The following is a 25,404-nucleotide window of genomic DNA, read 5'->3' on the forward strand; positions in this document are numbered from 1 at the left end:
GTTGTTTTTTTTTTTTTTTTTTGATCCAGGGTTAAAGCACTCAAACAATAGAAAATCAGAACTGAAAAGAGGACCAGATATTCAACTCCTTATACATTGGAATGAAGGTTATAGTAAGGAAGTACTAAAAATCAGAAGTATTACACTCAAGTTTGATAACTTGCTCAAAGTTGCATAACTAGGAAATTCTGAGATAGAATTCTAATGAAAGTTGGTTCCCCCTCCCCCTACTTCTTCATCCTTAGTGTCTAGTTTGGGATCTTGGATAGTGACCTTAAGCAATTTATCTTTTCAATAATTTTTTTTTTGTAAAATGTGGAAAATAAATAACCTCAGGATTTTGATGGGTATCAAATGAGACAAGTGAATCCTTTTTTAGTTCAGAGGTATAGTCAGATATTAGGCATCATTGTTTTTGCTATTGTTCTCACTTTCACATTGCTGGTCGTCTACCTCTAAACATATTTATAGTAATACAATCTTCAGAGTAACACTTGTATATCAGTAAATGGATGTATTACTCCAGCTGATCTCCCATTTGTTCAAGAAACAGATCTTAAGATCATCCTGATTCTTTGCTTCATATCTCATATGGAATCTTTCAGCAATCTTGTCAACAGTACTTCCAAAGTACATACTAATTCCATCTTTTTCCACTTAATATTCTTACCAGTCTAGTGTCAGCCACTGCCATATCTTATCCAGATTACTGTACTAGCGTCACATTTGGTCTCTTCTCCCCAGCTATGTAAGCATTAGTCACATTACCCTTCTTACTGTTTCTCTGACATATTAAGCATCTTTCATTGCCCTCAGACCTAAGCATGGCTGACATATTGCCTTTCAGGCAGACGCACCCCCAACATTTGTTGGGCTTAGGGTAAGAGAGAGAATAAGTGGAAACCCACAGACTTCATGTCTGTCTAAATGACCAGCTAACAAGCTATCAAGAATGTATGTTATATCATGTTATATCCTCTAAATATGTCCTTACAACAAAGAAATTAAATTGCACATATGTAAAGCTGTAGGGTTTATGTGATTGCAGGTGGGCAAAATATCAGATAATTGAATCTAACGTAAGAATGATTTCACATGTCTCAGTGTTCTGGTTGAAAGACTGGTGATGTTTAGATGAGTAATAGAATAAAAACATACATCGTTTATAAACTACTATATGATAATTTCATGAATTTAATTTCTTTGCCTTCACTTTAGCAATGTTGTTTATCGTATTGTAATCAATATGTTTGTACAATTTGGAATGTATTCACAATAATGATCAAACCGATCAAAAATAAAATTTAATAGACTGGAAGTATACCACATTTGAACATATTTGAAATATATATTTGCATATATTTTTGTCAAAAATTCTAAATTTAAATATAAAAATCAATTATATTGCTATGTTTTCATGCTATTTTTAACTATTTAAAATAATCTATTAAAATTAGAAAAGATATAAGGCAAATAACTAATGACTCAATTAAAATAAAAATATAAAATTTAAATACATTTTATATAAATATTTATGTATTTAAATAAATTTACATATTTAAATAAGTATTAAATTATATATTTAAAATAAATATTAATAACAATAAAATATGACTTTTTTAATGCTAGAGTTCAAAAACTCTCTAGATCTCAATGTAAAAAATTTGGTATAAGACTTTATATTTTAGTTACATCTATACCTACTATAGATAGATATAGATATAAACACAAATATATACATATATACATAAGTATGCACATATGACATATACATATATGTGTGTATATATATATACATAAATATATAACATATATGTTTATTGCAAATAACTCCAGAAACAAAAATTAGAAGACAAATAACAAGAAAATGGACCTATGGTAGTATTAGGAAATAATTCTTTCTGTGCAAAAATTTATGCATTCATTTTAACTGAGAAAAATGTGTCTTTTTTTCAACTTAAGCCATTCAGCTCCTCAAACCCTCCATGGACACAAAAGTGTTCACTTCTGAAATCAGTAGTGGAGAGTGCTAAACCTTTATTGTCTTTTCTTGAAAACATAAGGCAAAGGGAGGTGAAGAAGACTTTTCCTGGGACCTGAATGCCATAAGTCAGGAGGGTAGGTGTTTAAAGTTAAAGCCAGTATCATACCTACAATGATGGATGCGAAGCAACAAAAGCACCTGTGTTTTTCGTAACGTGTGTGTGCGTGTGTGTGTGTGTGCATGTGCTGTGATACATGGGTCCATTAAAGCACAGAGCCTAGATCTAAATGACTATAGTCAAACCATAGTACCTCCCAGACTTTCAATATAACTACAACAACTTCTCTCACGACTAGTCGCTTTCTGTCACCCACTTTTCTTTATAGTACTTCTTGGTATCCTAAATTACCTTATAGTTTTCTCATTTTATAAGCTGACTTCTTTCAATAAAATGTAAGAGTTGTGAGGAGGAATTTTTTATTGTAGCTCACTAAAGTAACTTTGATGATAAACTAGAGCTTGGCACATAATAGGCTCTCAATAAATATTTGTCAAATGAAGAAATAAAGTATATATTTAACTCTGCTGATTGGACATTAGACTATGCCTCTAAAATGAATCATTTTTTTCTTATGAATATGCTCTTCCCTTTTTCCCAGTTTTGAAATGTCATTTTCCACAAATATAGCCTTTTATTCTTGTGAAATCGATTGCGAGAGTGAAATATGAAACAAACCATTGTTCCTAGAAATAAGGATGTGAAATTGTCAGAATATGCAATGGAGGGCATTGTGCAACACTTTTCTTACTGATACATATATCACAAAATTTTACTCATTAAAATTAATTTCGAAATTAAAATTGAAATTTTTCTTTATAAGTTCAAATCGATAAAATTTGTAAATTAACTTTTTTGCTTTATCTTCAAAAATAAAACTCTTATTTCTCAAAATATTAATTTTGTTTCCCTAAGACATCACAAAATTCTTAGAACAGTACAATGAATGTAATTCAGTGAGACCACAGATTCAAAAGCTGTGATCATTTGAACAAAAATGTGTCAAAATTTACCTTCATATTTATCTATGAAAGAAGAGTTTGCTAAGTTGTAATACTGTCACATTTCTTTCAAACAGGTTTTGAAAAACAACTAATATCACACACTTAATAGTGATTTGTACAGTGAGCTACTATTCTAACTTCCATGATTCTTATCTATTTCCAGTACAAATCTGTTCAGGCCACATCTGGAAAATTTAGTCATTAGTCTCTATTATTGTTTCTGTCTGAGAGTAATAACAAATTCTTAAATCAGAAAGTCTTGTCATACAATCTAAGCCATAAATTCTACTTTGCCCCTACACACACACACACACACACACACACACAGAGTGGGTTTTTTCTTTGTGAAAAATGATTTTTCATCTCAAATAATTTTATATTAAAAGAGAAAATGTGTTATTTCCAGAAATCACGAGAGTTCAGCTTTTGAGAGGTATTCTCTCAGCCTTTTTAGTAATTAGGTAGAAAGAAAAGACATGATTAAAAGAAGAGCTTTAATGTTTTAAAAGGACACAGACATCATACACTCACACAAATATATACAGAAATAGACACATACATGCAGAATTACTTTTTTATCAAAATATCTAATAATAATTTTCACAAAAAGTTACGGCCACATTTCTCAAGAATAGACCCATATCTAAAACAAAAAATTAAAAATCAACTAAGATTCTGATATATAGTGTACCTGACTAAAATTATGATATAAATGAACACATGCCTATGCTAAATGTTGAATCTCACAGCTGAACATAATTTGCTGAAAGCAAGATTTGTAATATCAGAGAGAACTCTCTTACATTTTTGTTCTCGATGTTTATGATGTGATATCGCACCACCCATTTTCATCTCCTTTAGTTTTATATTTACTACCCTCAATGCATATATAAACCCAAACTTAGAGAAAATTGAAGAATATAAGTTATTTACAACTTTTATTTTCTTGGCCCACCAGAGGCAAAGTGTCACCAAGAGACTGAGTTTGATCTTATTTTTATATATTTCCCTTTAGAGTTGTATGAAAATATATGAAATGGCTTTTCTACTATGCTTAAATGTGTTCACAAACTTTAGTTGTTTAGATACCATCTTGCTAATATTTGCTCCTTTTGAATATATTAACTATTACATATTTATTCCTTTTCCATAGATTTAGCCATCATTTTCCCCTAATTCTTGAAAAAGGAGCATTTTATAACACCTGTTTGTGAAAACCTGTATCTTTTTCCATGAAGGAAAGTAACCTTAAAAATAAATGCCATGAGAGCAGTATTAGAAAGTACTGGCTAAATGTTGTCACCAGCCAAGTCTCGGGGTCTGAGACCTGCTCTCTCTAGGTGAGGAAGAAGAGGTATGGATGTCAAAGAAGGATTGAAGACTTCTGTCACCACACTGGATGTCCCGACTTGATCTAGAGTTCCAAAGAAAGGAATCATTTTCTCACTATGTAATTTAACACTATTTTTCTTTTCTGTTTTTTTTTTGTGTGTGTCTGTTTTTTCTCCCCCATCTTCCTATAGCTTTCTCAGACATTTTCTAAAATTTCAGTTTGATTTGTCTGTAGTGTTTTTGAGTGTAGATTTTACACTCGAAAGAGTAACTTTTGAGTGGTCGTACTGGATGTTATGTTAATTACATTAATGATGGATCACAGTCTGCGTCATTGTTTCATTACTTTCTGTAAAGTATAGAAGTCTTACTTCCACTTACTTCCCTGTACTCTCCGACATTCATAAAAATAATTTTCTTAAATGTTTTTTCTACATATATTTAGAATCACATCAGACAATATTATAATGTTTGCTTCAACCGGCACAATTTAGAAAACATAACTTAGAAAATTCAAGGATAGAAGCAAAGTCTGTTGTATTTACAATATTTTTGCTTACTGTTTCTTTCCCCCAAAAGTTTTTTAATTTTCTTTCAGTTTAGATACCTTTCTTTCATCATTCTTTTTGGACTAATCTACTGGTGACAAATTCAATTAGTTTTCTTCATCTGAGAATGTCTTGATTTTTCATTCGTTCCTGAAGGATGTTTTCACTGGAACTAAGATTTTTTTCATCACGTGAAAAATTTGTACTCCTTCTTTCCAACCTCCATGTTTTCTGATGAGAAATTGACTGTCATTCTCATTATTTTCTCCTATATAAAAAGTGCCACTTTCTTCTGACTGCAATTAAGATTTTTCTGTCTTTAGTTTCAGAAGCATAATTACAATGTGTGTAAGCATGGATTTCTTTGATTTTTATCCTGTATAGAGTTTGCTTCTTAAGTCTGTAGATTTATGTATCTTGCCAAATTTGGGGAGTTTTCAGGCATTATTTCATTGACTACTTTTTCAGCCATTCTCTCTTTCTCCTTTCCTACAGAGACTCCAAAGATATGAATGTTATATCTTTTGTTATAGTCCCATGGGTCCTTGAGGTTCTGTTCATTTTCTTTTCAGTCTATTTTCTCTCTATTATTTAGATTGGGTAGTTTCTATTCTGTCTTCCAGTTCCCCAATGCTTTCCTCTGTTTCCTCTATTTTGTTATTAAACCCAGACATTGATATTTGTATTTTAGCTCTAATATTTTCCTTTGGTTCTTCTTTAGTCTGCTTCTTTGCTGAGGATTAAGATTCTTTTAATTGTCTCAAGCATGTTTATAATTGCTTGTTGAAGCATTTTTATAATGGCTGTTTAAAATCTTTGTCACATAATTTTAACATCTGTGTCATCTCTAAGTTGGCACTACTGATTGTCTTTTTTTTTTTTTTTCCATTCAGCTTGAGGTCCTCCCGGTTCTTAGTATGCTAATTTTTAATTGAAATCTGGAAATTTTTATATTATATTATGAGACTCTGGATCTCATTTAAATCTGTTTTACCTGGCATTTTCTGATATTGTCCCAGCTTTGGAAAGGAGGTGTCACATGATTACTTCCAGGTGGAGACAGAAATCCAGATTCCTTACGCAGCCTCACACACGAGGAGAATTACTTATTACTGCTGGTTGGGGATGTGAATTTCTGTCACTCATATGGCCTCCATTGACACCACAGCAGTGAGTGCCTCGTTACCACTGGGTGTTAGTAACAGTCACGACTCTTTCCTAGGCTTTGTTTGACACCATCTCCATGGCTATGGGGAGGGGTCCCTCCAGACTGAGAGGTGAGGGTGGAGGTTCAGTTTCCCTACGAGTCTTGACTGATACTCCCTTCTCAGCCTTCTCTGAAGCCACCAGGAGGAGGCATTGAGATGCCTGATTACATCCACACAAGACTAGAAGTCTACATTCTCCATTCTGACATTACTGCTGTAGGTGGAAGTAAGTCCAGAGTTTTTTCTATGGTATTTGGCTGAAGTCGAGTGGTTATTGTCTAAATGTTCTCTGTCTTGCTAAACCTGCCTCTTTCCACGTTCTTTGACTAAAGAGAGAAAACCTTTTTCAAGGCTTCTTTTCCCTCCATTGGCATTCGTAGGGTACCAGTTGTCTTAATGTGTTCAAGTTGCTGTAAAAGAATAGATTCAGTGCCTTATAAACAACATACATTTATTTATCACAATTCCGGAGGCTGGAAAATCCAAGATCAAGGTGTTGGTGGGTAAGAATCTGATGAGAGCCTGCTTCCTGGTTCATAGATGGCTATTTTCTGTCTGTCCTCACATGGCGGAAGGGTCAAGGTATCTCTCTGGACTCTCTTTGATAAGAATCCTAATCCCATTCATGAGGGTTCTAACTTCATGACCTGATCATCTCCCAAAGCCCTCACCTCCTAAATCATCAGATTAGGGGTTAGGATTTCAGTGTATGAACTTTGGGAGGACACAAACATTCAGTTTATAAGGCCAACTTCTTTGGGTCCAAGTGTTGGATACATGAGGCAAAAATAAAACCCAGAGAACCCATCATCATATCAGAGCCCTAGGCAGGTTGTCATCTTCTCTCCACCTTTCAGAATTTTCTTATGTTTGCGTTTATATAATGTCCAGGAATTTTAGTTGTATTTTGTGACATGAAGTCCAATTCAGTATTATTGCATACCCTGTTATATACCATCTAAAATTATTTTAAATACCACTAGTACATGCATTTCTGATTTGAACATATTCGCCTAAACTCTTTAATATTATTTATTCTCACCCATCACACCTTTTAAAGGAATATAGCAGTTGGACCTACTTTAATTGAATTGATTTTCTAAGCCTGGAGAATAGCATTGTGAAAAGTATATGCCAAAGAACCTGGTTTTTTGTTTAGTTTCTGCCGTTTACTAGGGCATCTAGAAGAATTCATTTAACCACCCTATGATTTAAATTCTTCTTCTGTGAAATGGTAATATAAATATTTCCTTCCCTGTAGATTTTTTGTGATGTTGAAGTATAAGAACATATATAGAGACATATGTCTTAGGAACATAATAAGTGCTTAGTAAACGTTTATGGAATCTGATATCTTCGGAGTGGACTACTTAGCTGGCACTTTCCCCTTGAATAAATGAGATTACATTTACTGTGATTTCTGGAAAGAGAGGCAAGATAGTCTAAGTTGGAGTGGGGATAGGCTAGAAAATAGAACTGAATATGTTAAATAATTTTTGCGGCTAGCTGCATCAGCAAAAAAAGAATGGGGATAACCTCACTCTACCAGTTCTAGCAGTCATGTTAAACTGATATGCTGTGAAAATGCAGTCTCGGTGGCTTAAAACGTCAAAGATTTATTTCTTACTCACTTATTTTTTGCTGTATATCAGGAAGACTCCCCAAGGAAACTGTTTCTCATGGGCTGGCTCAGGTTTATACCTCCATTTCAATACCAGCTACCACACATTGCCACACGTCGCCCTCTGTTCACAAGTAACTCACATCACATATACTTAAATTTCATTGGTCAAAAAAAGTCACATGACCTGATCTCAAGAGGCATGGAATTTCAGTCTTCTTCTATGAATAAAAGGGGAGAAGAATCGTACATGTTGGTGAGCATCATCAATGCCTATCACACTAACCTTCCTTGCTGTACCATTGAGGGATAAAAATAAATAATGTGTATATAGCACTATATGGCAGATAGCATAGCTCACTCCTCTTTTTCTTGTTAACAAGAAGCAAGATTTATCAAGTATAGAATGGGTATATACTTTAGGAGAGACAGGAATCCTCATTTGCTCCTGAAGTTAGATCTTGATTAATCTTCCAATCATGGTAATTATTTCTCCTGGCTAATGAGTAATGAGGGACTTCTTCAGATTTCTAGAAAACATTCATTGCCTTTAAAAATGAATATGTAAACAAGACATTCACTCCTCTTTCCTTTTTCCTTTCTTAGTTATGATGACCTAAAACTAGGAGTAGTGGCATTCACGTTGTGATCATGCGTGGGCTTGCCTAGAGCAAAGTCTGTGGTGCTGAGAATGGCAAATGAGAGAGATGTTAGAAACCTCAGTCCTTGATGACATTCTTGAATCACTGAGTTAATGTGACACTATATATTGACCATGTTGCTACACAAGATCACAATTTCTTCAGTGTTTGTGTCACTTTTGGCTATGTCTTCTCTTATTGGGACAGAGTTTGGGAGCATCTCAAATTATTATGCATGTATAAAAATTATAAAACTATTGAATATATATGATATGTATACATATACAATATCAAAAAGGTTTAGAAATAATATATGGAGGTGTGTCATTTCCTCAATCTTGTTTCAAATGATAAAAAGGAAATTGTAGCATAACCTCATCTCCTCATCTTTATGACTCCAGTAATTTCCTGTCCCCAAAGCTAAACACTTTCATGAAAATCGATATTTAGTAAAGGAAAAGTCCACTGATAGGTCTGCTGTTATGGAGTGTGCAAATCCAGAGAAATCCTATTACAGAGGTCTGTTGTTGACTGATTAGCAAGTGGTAACATCATTGTGTAAAATAAAGGAGTAAGTTGTTTTACGCAGATCCCCAGGGCCTAAATCTTCTGGCACCACTAACTACTAGCGTTCCTCCCTGAAACATTAGTTTTAACCTTCGGAAGGTTGATGACTCCCACCGAGTGAGCATTGACGTACAACTGGAATGGTGTGTGAGGTCGGTAATGCACTTTAAATCATTTTGGAATTTAACTTCAAAGCCTTAATTAAGGGGATTAAAGGTAACTAAAGCATGATTTAAATCATCTTTCCGTATACTCCCCTAATATAAGTAGAATCATTTTTATGTCAGGGTCTTTAAAACTCCACTCAGAGAAGTGTTGATCAATTCTTTAGTTATTTATCAGATATTTTGGGGGCCAGAATTCTCAGTACTTTACAGAACCAAGAAACCTGTCCTAGTCTTCAGGGAGGTCACAAACAACCCACAGGAAAATGTAGAGGATGATACAAAAAGAGAAATGACAAGTGTCTCAGGAGTAGAGCAAATAAGAGAAAAGGACATGTCTAATCTAGGGGCAATCTACATGGGCAAATTAAGAATTGTGCAGGAAGTGACCTTGAAATGGTTCATGAAGAAATGACTGAATTTAAACATAAGGAGTCACAGACATAGAGAACTTTAGCTTCACAACACAATTAAAAACAAAGGATTATGTCTGAGTCGACATGGATTTTGCAACCTAGCTTTGCTCTGAGTAACTAGACTTACTTTGGAAAATGATTTAATCACTTCGAGTCTGTTTCTTCACCTTTAAAATGGGTATAATAATGTTCATCATAAGGACTTATTAGAAGAATTAAATTCTATGACCCATGTAAAGGTACAAGTGTCTGACTTAGTTTTTATCTACACTATATTAACTATTACCGTTATGAGTTGCATTCAAGTTTTTCTGAAGAGGTGACATTTGAGATAGGTTACTGCAGGAATTATAACAAGTGAAAATGTGGTGAGGGACATTATGGGTGACTAAGCAACATATTTGAAGACCCAGAAAACTTGAAACAAAGGAACCATGGAGTGGTCTTTTGGAGAAGAGCATAAAATGAAGGAGAAATGGGGGGAAAAAATGGAAAGCAAAGCATAAAATGCAGGTGTGGCTCCAAGATGGGGTCTGGGAGTACCAAAGTTTCAATCAAGATGTCAAGCTATCACATTGGTCAGCTGGTTGTATTAGCATCCTAGAACCTTATGGAAAGAAAGACAACACAGTCTAACAGTGAGACACAGGAGAACCACTATAGTTGCTCAGCATCACTGGCACGACCTTCTCACTGTGAACTTATTTTCTAAGGATTGCCAGTATAGAAGAAAATCCAGAGCTCTGTGGTCACAGACATCTGAGTGTATTTAAGAGAACTTTGTGGACATGAGAGGTTGTGTTTTAAGCGCTGTACTGCAAATGAATGGCACACATGCCGAGACTTCCTTATCCACCCACCACCTCGAGATCCACCCAAGGACACAGAGACAACATCACTAAGTGTTCCTGAACTTTATTATGGATTTGATATCCTACAAGGCGTAGAAGACAGCCACTAGTATTTAGTTGAAGTTGAAATCAGGTTATATCTTCGGTTTGGTCTCTCGCTAGATTGTTAGACCTTGACTATAGTAAGAACTGGCAAAATTAAAATATTTGAGTTGTGATACTGAAGACTAGGCATAGATATGTGGCAGAAGGATAATTCAGAGGGATTTGAAGCTTGACTTGATTCCCGTTGCTGGCTTTGAAGGTGGCAATAAGGGGCCATGAGCCAAAGTATGCAGGTAGCTTCTAGAAGATGGGAATGACCCTCAAACAACAATCAGCAAAGAATTGGAACCTTCATCCCACAACTATGTGAAACAATTCTTCAAACAACGTGAATTAGTTTAGAAGTGGATTTATTCACAGAACTTCCAGAAAGGAGTACAGCTCTGCCAATGTCTTGACTTCAGCCTCATGAGACTCAAAGTAAAGAGCTGGTTGGTGCTCACTTCAGTAGCGCACATAATAAAATTGGAGCGATACAGAGAAGATCAGTGTGGCCCCTGTGCAGGCATGACACACAAATCCATAAAGTGTATTGTTTCTAAAATAAACAATAAAGATTCTTTTATTTCTTTAAATAAAAAAAAAAAAAAAAACCAGACCCATGTTATGCCTAGAACTTCACCTTCCGAAATTGAGATAATAATTAGCATCATTGTAAGCCTGTAAGCATGTGGTGATTTGTTCCAGCAGCAATAGAAAACTAATGTACAGTTCATTGAAACTCTAGAAAATTTGTCCTAACTACCGAGTACAATGAGAAAACACCCCACCCCAGTACCCTCACACTACACCGGGCAAGAGAGCACTCACCGAACATTCAGAAAATACGGGTCTCCTCCAGTACAAAGTACGGATTGATGTATATGAAAGTTAGATGGGGCCATAAGAGTCTCTCCTGTAACTGAAGCCTCATGGCAGCTGCAATTTCTTGGTATAAAATTTCCCGTGTCAGCTCTGAAGGAATGGGAAGCAGGAAACAAAGGAAGTAGAAAACCTAATTAGGAAGATTAATCGTGATAAAATCCACAGCTAGTTTTCTGCTCTTAGTAGCTACGGATGATAAAGATACAGTGCATGGAACTACAGATAAATCCTCACACTCATGAGAATTATATAACAGGTGTTGCCCAGCCTGGGGATACAAGAGCATGGAAGACGGGGTCGGGTAGGAAGAGCTAAGAATAACAAGCCTGTGGCTCATTTCTGCTGGCTGGATGGCTAGGGTGCGAGAACTCCAGCTGGCTTCCTCTTCTTGCCCCCTCCCACATTTTCGGCACTTTATGCTCGTGCTAGATCACTGAGGGATAGAGACCAATAGACTCCACCTTGAAGCTGATGTCAAATGCAGCAACACATGCACACGTCCAGGCCTGCGCTCTGCTGCAATTTCATTATCAACAATCATCACATTTATTGAGCGTTTGCAACATGCCAGGCACTTTGTTAACATCTTGTTCCGTGCTCACAATAATGCCCTGTGAGATAAGTGGTAGTATTTCTCCATTTTACAGATGAAGAAACGGAGGTTTACAGACGTTAAATAGCTCGCCTAAGGTCTCAAACGAGGAAGTGGTGATTGACCCCTAGAAGTCTGACTTCAGAGTCCGTATTCTTTATCTCATACCATATTTCTTCTTTGTGCAAATGTCCCAGATACTCTCAAGTGACATCCAAGGGCTCTTCTGCTTTTGACTCGAGCCTGAATACCAAGTCGAGAAGGTGCCACAACCTCGAGGAGGTGAATGGCCCTTAAGCTCCTGAGCCAGGCTGAATCACAGCCCCTGACACATGCTTCGCCTGTACCAGCCGAGGGCCATGAGCACACATTCGGTTCCCAGAGCGCCAGGGACCCAGCTCTGCCCGCGGTCCTCTACTCACACCGGGGCCCTGTCCTGATATATCTCGTGCCTCCTGCCCAGCCTCCTTCTCTTTCTCTCAGAGGGAGGGTCTCGCTTTCTTTGCGGTGTTGCTTTTGGACGCTGCTTGGAGCAGGACCCTTGGCTCTAGCACAGCCTGGTCCTGCTCCTCGGAACCAGAACTCCATTCCACGGCTTACGTTCCCGGCTCGTCGCTTGTTGCCAAGACAGTGTGAACAGCCCTTGAACCTGCCAAACATTCTCTCCACCGTCCCACAGCCTCTCAATATATGGTCCTGCTCCCCAACCTGAAACCTCAGATGATATTAACTTACTCTCAGTTGGATCCTACAGCACATGCTCCTATTTTAAAACCAGCTCACTCAGCCACTTCTCCCACTTCAGGGGTGTCTCTGGAAATGTGTTCACTGAAGTTTCATCTGCATCAGCCGCCTGGGTTTCTCTGCCTTGCTCACACTTCCCTCGCCCGTAGGGAGCATTTTATTTTCTGAGACCACAGCGCATGGTCCGGCTGGAATGTCACTGTGCTCCGTCCACACTACAGCACTTAATTTTTAACCCAATCTGGGACTTTAAAACAACCATTTCTTTAAAAAGGAATAGACACACATGGTAAAAAGTAAAAACAGGACAAAAGGAGTTTTAATGAACAGCGTGCTTCCCACTCTATTTGGCCATAGAAGCACCGTTAACTCTTCTTGCTCTGGCTGTTTAGAAATTTTCTCTGAATTTATGCAGACGTAGGTACACACATGTGTGTGTGGGCATGTGTGTGTGATATGTGTGTACACATATTACACATGCACTCTTAGATTTTAAATAAAGCATATTATATACAACATGCAATAACAATATTTTGTGGGTTTTTTCCTTTGTATTGAGATATTACCTTATCAGCGTATGCAGAAACAGCACCTCGTTTTTTCAACAGCTACACAATAATCATTATCTACCTAGTTGTGCCTTAGTTTTTCCAACCAATCCCATTTTAGTTGTTTCTTGTTATATTTTGCTACTATAGCATTAGTATAATGAATATAGATGTATATATGTGTGCAAATATACATATAATGTCTCTAGTCTTCCAATTCCCACTTTTCTTTATATTATTATAAATGTACATAATTGTATTTATTTCTTAATTTACTTAGTCATACTCTGCTTTCCCCCAGTAACCTATAATCTCTTTAAGGATGGGAACTTTATTTTTATTGCTGTATCTCTGACACCTAAAATAGTGTCTGGAACATAGATTATTCAGGAATTTTTGAATAAATGAATCAGTAAAGAAACATTTTCTTGCGCATTTAGAGTACCTTTGTGGGATAAAGTCCTCAAAGTAGAGACATGAATTTAAAACATTTACTGGTATTGCCAACTGTTCCTTAAAGTAGATTTACCAATACACTGTTCACCAAGATTTTTCCGAAAGCCTTCTCCAACCTGTTCTGTACCTGACGTCGTAAGTTCAGAGCCCTTTTTCTCAGCCCACAGCTGAATCTCTTACGTCTAGGGTCTTTCGGCCACATGGACACCCCAGATTGAACTTCAAATCCCTATTTAACTTCCTCCACACATGCCCTTGGCCTTGCCTTGGGCCTATGGTTTCACATTAGTGACACAGTCACTGTCAGGGCTGCAGCGTCAGGGAAGATGACCACATAGGCTAGGAAACAGGCCCTGGCCTTTGGGGCAGGGAGCCCTAGGGCCCCTCATTCTTGGAGCATGATATAAAGGGATATGTGCCTGGGGAGGGGCGGATGCGGAGAGAGTGTGTCTGGGTGGGCGTATCAAACTGGGTATGCCAGAGGGTTCCTGCCTCTCCAAGCCTAATTTCAATACTGCCAATATTGGAAAATACTGATATTTTAGACTGTTTGTTCAAAAAGAATGAGGCTGGGCATTTTTCACACGTTTGTCTTTCTTTGTAAAGAAATCACTTAAATGTGTCTTCTTTTCTCATGATTCCTAATAAGAAACAAAATAGAAATATCCACAGGAACTGAGAGTATTGGAAAAGATGAAGGAAATTTGTTTTTTTAATGTAAACATGACTATGCTTTTTGAAGCAAGTAAATTCAGAAAAAACGAGGAATTAGTGTGCTATCTTTTAGGTAATTAACATATGGCACATGTGCCCCTGAGAAGGCATACAAATTGAAAATATAAAATGTGTAATATTTCTTTCAACTGAGGGGCCATATTCTCAAAAAGTTTTATTGCAAAAGAAATTGTTAATAATTATATAATATTAAGGTCAACTCATGATTAGGGGATAGAGATACAAACTATCGAAGCCTTTATAAATATAAATATTGCATATACATCAAAATAAAATGCATAAATTTAACATCTTACCTAATAAGATTGTCAATATTTTGTATATCTTAAACTAGAAATACTGAACAATGTAAAATTAACTTTCGTGGACCTTCTCTTGTTTATAGAAACTTTTTATTTTCTTGCCCCCACAGTTTTTATATGATGTTTGTAAATTTGCTACACTTTGTAGGCAAAAAAAATTTATTCTAAGACAGTAGTTTTCAAACTATCTATAGAAAAAAGGAGTGATTGTTTTTCCTTCCTCAATCCATCCTTGACTGATATTTTTGTAAAACAAAATAATAGAACATTAGAAATGTAAAAAAAAAAAAAAAAGAAGAAGAAGAAGAAGACATAAAACAAACCAAAAAAAAAAAATCAAAAAACCAAAGGCATACATTATGGCCATATTTTTATAATCAGATGAAACAGACGTAAAATTATTTCCAAACTGTGGTACAAGTTTCTTAAAGCTTATTCTCAATGTCTGTTGTTCTCCAGCAGAGAGATAGTAACCCTTCAGGAATTAGCCCTGGTCCACAGACCACAACAGGGGGCTCTCCCAAAGGACACATCTGTGTTCTAGGGCTTGATTCCTTGTCCATACATTCAGTTTATTTCAGATATTTTAAGAAGTTTTGACTCTCATCTTCCGTATCCTATTCAAATCCTTCCATTACTCCTCCTCGAAATTCAGAGTAACTTTTGATGGAAAAGCTTTAGATGGAAAAGCCAATACAGTAGCCACAACTGAGTTGGCAAATTCCAGCTGTTTGCTGGACAACACGTTTCAGAAGGCTGCAGAGCCCAGGGCCTCATCCCCATCAAGTTCTCTCCCCTCTGATTGCTGCTCAGCACCTCAGACAGGCTCTCAGAGGCTTTTCTAAGGCTCAGCGTTCTTTTTATTTAATTTCCGTTATTTCTCCCAAAGCTGAATTGCAAAATGCTTTTTTTTTTTTTGCTCTTCTTTTCTCTTTCCCTTCATTTTTATTTCCCCAATACTTTATTTCTGTTTTTTGCTAATACCCCGCAAAAGACATAATGTAAAAATTGGTATATGATGAACACAAAACTCTCCAAGCTGAGGAAGATATAAGCAGATGAGGAACTACTTAGACTAGAATCTCAGGTGAAAGAGGAACTCGTGGTGAAAGAAAATTCATTTTAGGGATGAAAGTATTTAGCCAAATTTATAAAAGATCAGACTTTAATGGGCTATAACAAATTCACATGTTCAAAGATCTTTCCTGAAGCTTTTGGTGTTGGCATCAGGTAAGACTAGGTATGTCTGCACTGGCTAAATAGGTCTTTGGTCCTGATGCACTTTGACAAAACATATGTTCTTATTAGTAGTTAAAAGTTGACTTTTAAGCTCTTTATCACATACACAGACAGCAGTGTGTTCCCTTGGAGCCTAGTTGTGGCGCTAACAACCTGTGAATTTTAGTGTGCCACCTAATTTAGGGATTCTGAGTTGCCATCTGTTAAAGTCAATGAAATCTTTTGGAGTAAGAGTGAGGCGTGTAAGAGAATTGCTGAGATTTAAAAGCCAAGTCACCTCTCCACAATGAAACAAGTCACTGCTGACTAATGACTTAATGAGAACGTAATCTGAGCTTTCCATTGAATTTATGCTGCCTGCCAGGCTTTGTTCTAAGTGCTTTATAAGAATTAATTGCTGTAACTCTCTGAACCACATGACAAGGCATGTACTATATTCATTGCCATCTTGCATTTGAGCAAACCAAAGTTCAGATGGATTAAATCACTGGCCCCGGGGGCAAATGGCAAGAAAGTCAGGGTGCCATGATTTGAGCTAGTAGTCCAGAGTTCACAGTCTTTATACTATACCCAATCCTGGAGCTGCAATGATCTAATTAATACTAGTACCCAGATGTGATTTTTAACTTTGGTTGGCAGGTCCTGGTATTTTTACCTCTCGAAAATTTTTAAAATCTATCCCTTGTTCTGAGCTTATTCCCACTATTAAGACATTATCAGGCATTTGCTTTCATAATAAGTAAGGAGCATTCTCCACTACAAGAGTGCCTGTTTCTCACAAGAAGAGAGCATTGAACACATATGCACAGAAAAAGAGATTCTGTATGACTGTGACCAGCTTCCCTCTTCAGTTATTTCTTATATTCTCGGCCTGTAGATTTTTATGCTGCAGTAATTAAAATTGCCTATAGGCTCTGGTCTCCTATGCATACACTATGGTTCATAATTCTGCACCTTTGTCCTGGTTGCCTTTTCCATCCTTCATCTCTTGGCTCATACTTACCTTTTAAAAACCACTTCCTCTGGGAACCCTACCCAGACGCAGGTTAAGATGGTCTAAGAGCAAACTACCCTGTGGTTTTCATCTCCTGATCAAGTACTGTATCTTTTTCTAATCATTGAATAGAGATGCCAGTTTAGTCTATTAGGGCTAGTCTAAGAAAATACTATAGAGTGGACAGATTATAAATAACACAAAAGTATTTCTCACAGTTTCCGAGACTGTCCAAGCTCAAGGTACTGTCAGATCTGATGTCTAATGAGGACCTCCTTTCACAGTGTTCTTACATGGTGGAAGAGGAGAGAAATATCTCTGGGGCTTCCTTTATAAGGTCCCCAATCCCATTCATGAAGGTTTCACCCTCATGACCTAATCAGCACCTAATGGCTCCACCTCCTAATACCGTCATCTTGGGGAGTAGGATTTCAACATGAATGTTGGTGGACATTGACGTTCAGTCCATAGGAGGTGCCCTGGAAAGTATCTATTACACCGCTGACCCTTAGCATGTTCATAGAAATGAACCAGAGAAGTTAACATGTTCTGTTCTCTCTCCCAAGTCCATAGACCCTGCCCCATTTCCCCTTCCCACAACTTGCCTGCCAGAGGAGGAGGAGATTTATAGCTACAGCCTGGTGAGTGCAATCAATATTTTTTCCAACCACATTCTCTCAGGCTCTGGCTGAATTCTTGTTGCACTCAATTCTGCAGATCTTGGAAAATTCACAGTACTGATAATACCCATCATCCACACATTTGAAGATTAGGAGAACAATTATTCACTTTCAGCAGCATAGAGGAAAAACAAAAGCATTGAGATGATTCTGCAACAATATTACATTCTATTTTTTTATCTCAAAAATAGATTAGGAGGAGTTGAACACATAACACAATTAATTTTGTAATATTTCAGAACCATATTTCATGTACACTATGGGTGTTTGACAAGCTGGTTCCATTAATTCTTCTAATGACATATTCTCTTTGTCCAATGTATTAGAGAAGGGCTAGAAATAAGATCCAGCAGAGATCATGGCTGAAATACAAAAACTTCTACCAAAAATGGAACTGAAATTATGGGTCCGAAAATAAGTTGAAAGTATATTTGTAAACTAATTAACCGACACCCCAACCCATTTGTCAATTGTTTCCTTTATAGTCACACCCCCATCAATGAGAAAATCAACACTCTGAAAGTCTAATTTAGTGTTTCAAGGATTTCATATTTCCTAAAATTCTCCATTGTTGTATATATGATAAAATTAATGTACTGAGTTTTTACATCCAAGTTAAAGACTTGTTAAATATTTAAATATTTAAAGGTTAAGGGAAAGAGGTATCTGTGCTTTTTCTGCCTCAGCCCGTGGAAGGAGAAATTGAGGGCATTTTCTGCAAGTTTTAGAAAAATCCAATAAAACCAAAGATCCAACAGGATTCTGTAGTATTATTAAAGTTAAAATTGTGAGCTGTGTATTTCTGTTTTAATACCAAAGCAATACCTGATCTGATAAATTGGTTGTCTCAATTCTTGTGTACTCTGCAATAAAATGTGGCAAAAGCAAATAAGAGTTTATTTACTGTTGCATAAAACTTTGGCTGAACAGGCAAGGAGAGAGGATGTCTGCTTTCGATTTCGGCCATCTGGAAATATTATAGCCCAAAGCTAAGATCTCTCCAATTTTCTTGTAGGATAAGGAGCGTCTCTTCCCCTTAACTCTATACTCTATATGCCAGAGCAGATGTCGTCAAAGGTAAATTCCCCCATGTAAGTGTATCATTCATCAAGAACTTTCAGAAATGTGGGAAAAAATATAGTTATAATGGCCCTTGAAAATGTGAAATCCCCATGCGTTTTAAATTAGAGAAATTATTTGCAAAGTCATCATTGCTTGTTTTGTAATCCCTCGTAAATGTAGAACATTGCTTTTTACATCTATTTACCCTCAAGATGATTTTTCTTCTATAAAATAAATAAGAATCAATTTTTCTCAAGACTATCTAGATAAAAAGATTTGCTCCAAATTTCGAGATTAGCCATCGGAAGTTTTGTTCGACATTTTATAAGTCACTTAACTCCTTTGGAACTTCTGTTTCCCTTTCTGTAAAACAATACCGACCACCCACGGAACCCAGGACATGGAGACAATCCTGGACTTCAGAAGTATGCCAATGCTGAGGATGAAAGTGTCATGTAAATTCCAGGGAGGCAGTGTAGTCTTCTATGGAGAGGGTTCCATTAACCCCCAGGAGACCAAGGATTTTTGTTCTCAATTTAAAAGCTAAGTGACCTTTAAGAGTCCATCTACTCATCAAGCCTCAGCTATTCCCACAAGACAATGTCCAACTCAATCACTACTCAACCGAGTTTCGAACTCTCTTATTTGTCTTGTTTATTTTAGTTTAATTTCCCCCCATATATTCTTAATATCTCCTTCTATCCATTTCATTTTTCTAACACATTTGAATTTGTTTATTTATTTATTTAGCTCAGAAAATAAGATCCTAGATTTCTTCTTGGGAAAAGTCACCTGGAAATAATAAACATAAATAACAACAAGAACTTAGAAAGTTTCCCAGACAGATGAAGTCCTTTTGCTATTTCCAAGCAAGAGACCAAGAGAAGTCAAGTTTCTTCTCGGTCCTTAGTTTATTCTGACCCTGATGGAAAGGGCACTGCACTTCATTCTTCAGGCCATTTTAATCACAAATAAGGACAAATAAAACTTTACATTGAGAATTGGAAAATAAATTTTATTTAAGAGATGAAGGATGAAGCTCACCCAAAAAAATAAAAAATTAAAAAACAGCAACAAAGACGTTCGAGGTAAAATGATCATAAGTCACATCTCACTACAGTTAATTCAAAGAGGTAATTTTCACTCATATTGTCTTTACTTGTGATTAAGAGTAATATTACTTAAAATAAGAGGACTTTCATACAGAGCTTAACAGTTTTATTTATTCTTTGATGATTTGAGAGGTTTTCATGATATTTGCTATTCAGGAACATGATCTTTCTTAAAAAAAAAAAAAAAAGTAAGTTTTGCAGCTTTCACTATTCCTAAGCCAAAATAATTAGAAATGTGACTTTCATGATGGTACATATCATACATTTTCGGATTGTTTCTGCTGGGTGTTTCATTTCTTAGTGTGTTGATTACATTCGGTCCTGGACATCATCCGTAGGTCCCAGAAATTAAATGGAGTACAGAATAGGCACTTGTGACAATAGCCCCAGGTGGGTGTCAGAGTGCCTATGTGACCAGCAGCAAAAAGTGTGGCACATCAGCAGGAGGTGGAAAGAAGCCACGTCCACTTGGATCCAGTCGTTCTTTTTTGGGGAGTAGACCACTATATCTTATTTCCCTGCTGAGAAAGAGAATATATAGAAAGAAGACAATAATGCTCTACAATGTTTTAGCTGACATCAAGAAATACATTTTAAAATAAAATAGAGAATTGTATTTAATATTAATAACAAAACAAAAATGAGGAAAAGAGAAAATCCTTTCAAGGGCATAGAATCAACAGAGCCCTTTTTAGAGAACCATTGTACATAAATCAAGACTGCGAAAATTAAGAACTTAGTTATGGAAAATTTGCCATGTTTTTCTGTTTTGTGGATTCACTGTAAAGTATGAACAGACACAAACTAGAAATACAAACTGGTCCCAAAGGTAATACAAAATATAAAAATAAGTGGCAATAATAATAATAATAATAATAATAAAGCTAAGAAAACACATGGATCAAGCATAGGGTGAGAGAGGAACAGAGAAAAAGGCATGAGATGTCCACACCCTTTGCATAAGAATTGGACTAGAGATATTAAAATATATTTCTAGCACCCTGAGGAATAGGGGCTGCAAAATCATGGAAGGAAAAAAAAGGGAGAGAAGGACCAGCAGAAAGACAACAACTGATCTGGATGAAGTCCAGATAATGAGAACCAAGGTACCCCAGCCAACAAGGGCACCACCTGCCAGATAAGTGAATGAGGCCATCTTGGATCTCCCAGCTCAACCAATTCAGCTGCCATCTGATTACAGATGCTTGAGACATTCCCGGCAACACCAGCAGAGCCACCCTTCAACCCACAGAATTGTTGGGAAAAACTCATTATTGTTCAAAAAAATAGGTCCATCTTTTTGAAGATCATACACCCCAAACAAAGGAGAGGTGAAATTAATTTGAACCATGTTATCCCATACATAATACAGCCATACTCTTTTATTTGTGTATTTGTTTTACATTTGTAAGTTAGTACTTTTGGCAAAATATATATTTTTGATAGATAGATAGATAGATAGATATAATGAATTGTTACCAAAAACATTAATTTTGCATTTGTCCAGAAAGCAAAGTGGATTGAATATCAAGGAGCAAAATGTCTTTTACAACAGTGGCTTATGTTATGGTAATTCCAAGGACTCGGATTCAGTTAGAAATTTCAAAACCAGGGCATAAAGGAATGTGATTTTCCATGAATCCTGGTAAAAGTTCTAAATGTCTTAATGAAATGATCTCTATGTTGTTACAAGAACTGGTATCATAGAATAATGAACAAACACTTTCATGACAAATGCTGGGGAGATGGGAGCCTGTTTTACACAGGACATTGGATACTGACCACTTATTCACAGGTCCTTAGATGTGTAGAATCGAATATATTCAACGAATATGTAAGTATGGGGGGGTTGCTATTTATTTCCATTTTTGAGCTTTTCAAGTCAGCTTGAAGAATCATTATTTTCTTTGTGAAATGAAAACGATGGTTTTCATATTATACAAGACTTTTGCCATGACAACATAATAGTCACAGAAAGAAACAAATCCAATCTTAAGCTACCATAAAATATTTAACCTAGGATTGTGGAACCTTCGCAGTTCCAATGGGCAACAACAGCTGACCCGATAGTGGAGGAGGGGAGGATTTTCAAGATCAAAACCGGAAGAGCAAGGCTGGCCCCCCAACGACACAAGCCAATGTTTCGCACAGAATGACCATTAACAATCAGTTAGTTATACCAGTTCAAGTTTAACATATGCCATTTTATCCTTTCCTCCACCTTTTTAAAAAATTTATTTTCATGTTTTTTTGCATCTATTCCAGCAGCCCCTTCAGTACATTTAATAGAATCCCTGTTTTTGTGTGTTGGTAGCTATAATGCCCGGTCTGTAAAAGTGAATCTTAACAAACAAACACCCCTATTCATTATGTTTTTCAAAATTACTCTGGACAAACCGAACACTAAGCATTGCAACAAACAACTTCAATTCAAAAGAGAATAAAATTACTCACGGTGATCAATAGCAACCCTTGGAAGCTGAACTTTTTTCCCGAACATTGGATCAATTTTGTAATTGGGCCCCAGGAAACAGGATTTGTATTACCAACTTCCCTTGAACAGAGTTGGCCATACACTCTTCTCTAGCTGTTGCTGCCATAGAGAATTTGTCTGCATATTTGAGGAGCAGAGCCAGGAAAAACAGTTGTCATTGCCCAAGAACATTAAGTCTATCCAGTAGCGAAATAAGCTAGGGATATATCTAAGTGAGTTTTGGGTTTTGCACTCAGCTTACAAGTGATTGTTCCCTTGATCCTCTCAATGTATTTTCTTAAAGCTTTAGAAAGTGAAATGTCTCCGAGAAAGGTTTCTGCAAACATGGCCAGGAACACTAAAACTTCAAACCCACGTAAATGGGATCAGCTGTTTGCTCTAAACGTCTTGGGCACTGGTAGCCAATCAACTAACTCCCCTCTTCCACACACATACCAGCATGTTTGTAGAATAAAGATTATATCTCAGGAAGGGTAAAGATATAGCCAGAAATCACATAGCTAGTGATTGGACAAGCAGAGTGAGGATTAGAATCTAACCCAACACCCAGTTCTGCTCTGGGCCCATGCTGTTTCTCTGTACAAGGGACAGACAGCATCCCTGGTATTTACAAGAAGTTTAAGGAAGTAGGAGAGAAATAACTGGCCCAAGGGGATTTCATTCTCCCTCTTTCAGGAAACAAGATAAAAACAAATATTGACAAAATAACAATAAAATAGTGAACTAGTCCAAAAGGTCACATGTCACAGAGGGGCCTTTAACATCAGAATTTCACAGGATGTTCCAACTATAGAAACAACGTGTGTTCTGGCGATGGTAAGTTAGTTGAACAAGTTAACTCTTATTTAATATTTCACTTAGGGAGAGCAAAGAGGAGGAGAGAACATTTGGGACTGGACTGAGAGTCTTGGTACCTCACCTGGAGTCTGTATTTTCTGATCACTGCATTCTGCTCCATGGGAAACACACCCCCCACCCCCCACAACGCCTTCTTCATTTCCACTTGCCTGTCTTATGGTTGAGGTTTTCTCTGCATTTTAAGGTGATAGTTACTGATCGAATAATAGAGATGCAATTTTTTTAAAAAGGCTGGGATGGCATGTACTCACAAACAAAAACACATGTTTAAATCTTACTTCTTGAAACAAGTGCCCTCAAATTTTTTTTTTTTTTCCTTTACTGACAAATCATTGTCTAGGAAACTGGGTGCTTTTGCAAGTGAGGTGATGTGATGTTTAGGTCACTTTCTGGGGTCACTGGGTTATATCCACAAGCCTGCTTTGTGCATAATATCACCATCTAAAGTAATAGCAATTGGGCACTGACATTCCAGGTATACATAATAATTAACGTCACATTTTAACTTGAGCTTCAATTAACATAGAAATGCTCGTTTCTTTTTTAGAAGCCAATCCTTAAGTTCAGGAACTTCTAATTTATAAACAGGGCTGCCGGATGATTTAGTCACCCCTTCTCATGCTGAAGCTCTTTAGTAGGAAGCTATTTTATCCATGTACTTATTTATTCACCCTCTTACACACCTCAAGAATTTCAGATACAGTTTAAATAAGCGACAGTTGCTCTGAAGTCCTCAAACTGTCCTTCCAAATTTGTAAAATAAAAATAACATTGAGCATTTGGATGGAGAACAGGCATAAAAAAAAAAAAAAGGCTGTTTGTATCCATGTTATTTGGAACTTTTGATTCTTTCTTTTGGTTAATAATACGCACAGTAGTAGTGTGCATTTCTAATAAGCAAAGGTCAGAAAATAGAAATTAATTTTATCCTACTTATTAGTACTTTTTTTAGATATATAAATAACAAAGGTTGGACTTAGCTTATTGAAAGTGTCACCAAAGAGCTATGCATTTGGCCCACATTGTGTAGTACAGACCTTTCATAAAAACACTCTTACTAAATGTTTGGTTTGCTTTTATTCTCAGAGCTAACAGTGAGGAATACAATACGATGCAGTGTTATTAAACCCGCTTTGGCTCGCCCTCTCAAGGTGTAATTGCAATGGAGGAAAGTATCTTTCAGGACTTGACTCTAAGAAAAGCTTCATTTCCCCTGAAGAGCAAATGGAAGTGTGTTTGGATCCTGGGTTCCATAACTGACATTGTTTACCTCTTTGCCTTTGCCCTCAGGAGCTCAGAATTAAATTGAGCGGATATAATTAGTCAGAACCTTACAAGATACATGTATTTGCCATAAGTTAACTCCTGACTTCATTTGTTATTCTCCCCTTTTATCTCATAAGGTTTTAGTTTTTTAAAAACCTGACATCTACTCTCCTGAACCGTGTCCCCTCAAAATTCGTATGGTGAAGCCCTCAGCCCCAATGTGACCAAATTAGGAGATAGGACCTATAAAGAGATAATTAAGCTTGAAAGGGAGAGTCATCAGAGACGTCCTTCTTCACGTGCATACACAGAAGACAGGTCACCTGAGGACTCGGTGAGAAGGCGAACCTCTGCAGGCCAGGAAGAAAGGTCTCACTGAAACCAGGCTTGCTGGCATCTTGAACTTGGATTTTCAACTTCAAGAATGATGAGAAAATAAGTTTCTGTTGTTTAATTTAGTCTGTGGTCTTCTATTATGGCAGTTCAAACAGACTGATACACCTACTATAATCATTTTTTTTTATTCCTATGAATGAATAACTATGACCTTATTATGCCAAAAGAGCATTTGTCCTTTCCCTGCATTAACACTCATTATACATTACAAAGATTTCTACATTGACCAGTAATACATGACCTCTCCCCAAAATGTCATCTCTCTTAACGAATTGGCAACTTCACTGACTAAGAGAGATAAGAGAATTACGGTTCTTCTCACCACAATTATTGATATGAACTGCGTATTTTCTAAGTAAAGATGACAGAGAGTTGCAAAATTGCTTTTATAACATTATGCTATTGACTTAGGACATGTACAACATAAATCTTGTATCCAAGTAGCTTGCTATGTTAAGAGTGCTTGGTTGTTTGATCACCAACTGTATTCGTTAGCTGCTATAACGATATGCCATAGATTAGGTGGCTTAAACAATAAGCGTTTATTTCTATAAGTTAGGAAA

The 25,404-nt window shown here is 36.6% G+C and overlaps 1 long non-coding RNA gene and 1 other non-coding gene across 2 annotated transcripts in view; both read left to right on the forward strand.

The window, feature by feature from the left end:
• LOC118612008 overlaps positions 1–25,404 on the forward strand; it is a 375,103-nt gene that overhangs the window by 336,202 nt on the left and 13,497 nt on the right. The gene's annotated exons all lie outside the window — the stretch shown is intronic.
• On the forward strand, positions 10,935–11,041 carry LOC118612068. The gene has a single exon (XR_004954778.1). It is a non-coding gene; the product is annotated as a U6 spliceosomal RNA (small nuclear RNA).

This window comes from Rousettus aegyptiacus, unplaced genomic scaffold (assembly GCF_014176215.1).
Source record: "Rousettus aegyptiacus isolate mRouAeg1 unplaced genomic scaffold, mRouAeg1.p scaffold_m13_p_15, whole genome shotgun sequence".
NCBI classification, from domain to species: domain Eukaryota; kingdom Metazoa; phylum Chordata; class Mammalia; order Chiroptera; family Pteropodidae; genus Rousettus; species Rousettus aegyptiacus.